This window comes from Microtus ochrogaster, unplaced genomic scaffold (genome assembly GCF_000317375.1).
Source record: "Microtus ochrogaster isolate Prairie Vole_2 unplaced genomic scaffold, MicOch1.0 UNK310, whole genome shotgun sequence".
In the NCBI taxonomy this organism is placed as follows: domain Eukaryota; kingdom Metazoa; phylum Chordata; class Mammalia; order Rodentia; family Cricetidae; genus Microtus; species Microtus ochrogaster.
Genome location: NW_004949408.1, coordinates 12,536 through 15,422, shown reverse-complemented (window position 1 = coordinate 15,422; position 2,887 = coordinate 12,536). Strand labels below are relative to the sequence as shown.

General features: G+C 41.4%; 1 pseudogene; it reads right to left on the bottom strand.

The window, feature by feature from the left end:
* Window positions 1-873: 873 nt before the first annotated feature.
* LOC101985422 overlaps window positions 874-2,887 on the bottom strand; it is a 5,841-nt pseudogene continuing 3,827 nt past the window's right edge.

The following is a 2,887-nucleotide window of genomic DNA, read 5'->3' as shown; positions in this document are numbered from 1 at the left end:
TTTGTGTTTACATCTCTACTTCAGAATCAGAAATGGTTTTAGATTTAGACTATGACTATCCTTCTCTAAATCCAAGCATGATGTTAAAAGAAAAATTTAGAATTTCTGTCTCATGTCAACAGCTTTCTGGTTTGGGAGAGAAAGAAGATAGATTTTGAAGGAATATTTTACATTCCTTCATGCCCATTTTTTTCTATATGTTATCTTTCACCAAAAATATGTCTACATGAACAATGTTTACATTTTCAACAATGAACAGCTTCCAAGAAGAAGACATTGGGGCCCCACAACGTCTCTACCTGGTTGATATGACGGCATGATGCTGATAGCACTATGGGAACGATTTATGGGTACAAGCTGCAGATATGGTGCACCTTCTTACAACATTCTGGCCAGAACCCCAAATAAGAACTTCAGAATAACCCTATTGAATACTCAGAAACCATTTGCAATTATCCAAAACAGCAATCTTGAAATTTAACCATCATTTTACTTTTATAAAATCCTGTGAAAAGGACATTGCCCCCATGACATCTGGAAGCAATTCTAGAAGATGCCATCCTCTCTCCCAACAAAGTTTGTCTTCACAGTCAGGGACAACATTTAAGAGTTATAATTTGAAAGTGGTCTCTTTTGCCAGTGTGTTCAAGTATACTTCCTGTGTCTTTTATGTGGTTTAGTGTATTTGGCTTTCTGTTATGGTCTTTGATCCATTTGGACTCGTGGTTTTTTTCATGATGATAGATGTGGATCTACTTTCATTCTTCTCCACCTTGATATTCAGTTATGCCAGCGAAATTTGTTGAATATCCTTTCTTTTTCCATCATATATATTTATGAATGAGGCAATTTATTAACCCAGCATCCTTTGTTCTAATGCTGCTTGTTGGCAGCTTCGACCTGTCGGGCAATTCTTTCCAGATTCCTCTGTCCCTGAGGTGTTAGCTTGCAGCCCCCATCTTGGTCCTTTTCCACCATTTTCAGTCCCTCCAGGGATTGGAGAACATGGCAGGACACACTCTTGGAGCCTCTGCTGAAGTGGCTGGGCCTGAAACCATTTCTCTGCCATCCTCCATAGATCTTGGTCATGGAGCCAACCCCAGCTCCACCACACAGGTACAGGTGCAGTGCTGTATATAGAGGCAGCTCGTGTGTAGAACCAGTTCTCATCATATGGGCAAGCTCTTTATGCTGTGCCAGCTTCACTGTGTCCACCCATTCAGAGACTTTCAGCTGCCTGGACATTTTGAGGGAGGCTGCCAGAGCTCTGACGAACTCCTGCTGGTTAACATCTTTTACAGTAACTCCAGGTATTGTGCGGCCAGGGGAAAGGTCTCATCTTATATTTTTTTGGTTCTTTGACAAAATTCAGATGTAGTAGGTGAGTGGATTGATATCCAATTCTTAGAATCAGTTCCATTGGTCCTCCTGTCTGTTTTTGTGCCAGTACCAAGCTCTTTTCAGTACTGTTCCTCTGTAGTAGACCGAAGTCAGGGAATGTGATGCCTCCAGAAATTATTTTTTGTATACGGTTGTTTTGGTTATACTGCAATTTTTTTTGCTTTTTTATATGAAGTTGAGTATTTTTTCCATTAATTTATTTATTAAAGATTTCTGTCTCTTCCCTGCCACCACCTCCCATTTCCCTCCCCCTCCCCCATTCAAGTTACCCTCCCTTCTCAGCCCATAGAGCTATCAGGGTTCCCTGCCCTGTGGGAAGTCCAAGGACCACCCACCTCCATCCAGGTCTAGTAAGGTGAGCATCCAAACTGCCTAGGCTCCCCCAAAGCCAGTACGTTCAGTAGGATCAAAAACCCATTGCCATTGTTCTTGAGTTCTCAGTAGGCCTCATTGTCTGCTATGTTCAGCGAGTCTGGTTTTATCCCATGCTTTTTTCAGACCCAGGCCAGCTGGCCTTGGTGAGTTCCCGATAGTACATCCCCATTGTCTCAGTGTGTGGGTGCACTCCTCACGGTCCTGAGTTCCATGCTTGTACTCTCTCTCCTTCTGCTCCTGATTTGGACCTTGAGATTTCTGTCTGGTGCTCCAAAGTGGGTCTCTTTCTCTGTCTCCATTCATTGCCTGATGAAGGTTAATATTCAGAAGGATGCCTATATGTTTTTCTTTGTGTTCTCCTTATTTTGCTTCTCTAGGATCATTAATTATAGGCTCAATGTCCTTTGTTTATGGCTAGAAACCAAATATGAGTGAGTACATCCCACGTTCCTTTTTTTGGGTCTGTCTTACCTCAGAAGTTGAGTATTTTTATTTTGAGGTCTGTGAAGAATTTTTCTGATGTTTACATGGGAATGGTATTGAACATGTAGATTGCTTTTGGAAAGGTTTTCATTTTTACTATCTTGATTTCTACCTAACAAGGGCAAGGGACATCTTCCCACTCTGTGGTGTCTTCTTCAGTTGTTTTCTTCAAAGATTTAATGTTCATTTCCTACAGTCCTTTCACTTCTTTAGTAAGTTATTCCATAATATTTTATATTATTTCTGGCTATTGTTAATGGTGATGTTTCCATAATATATTAATTCTAGCCATCTTTTTCAAAAAATATTCCTTGTATCCACCTTCTCTCTACCTTCCTGATTACCACTCCCTATCTTCTGATAACCATAATTATACCCCAACTTCTAAGGGAACATTTAAACAGAACGTACAAGTATGAGAGATTTGACTCTTCTTGCCTCTCGTATTTCACTCAATGGTATCCTTTGCGCCTAAAAACGTCGTTGAAGGGCTGGAGAGATGGCTCAGGGGTTAAGAGCATTGCCTGCTCTTCCAAAGGTCCTGAATTCAATTCCCAGCAACCACATGATGGCTCACAACCATCTGGAATGAGGTCTGGTGCCCTCTTCTGGAGCGCAGGCTACACAC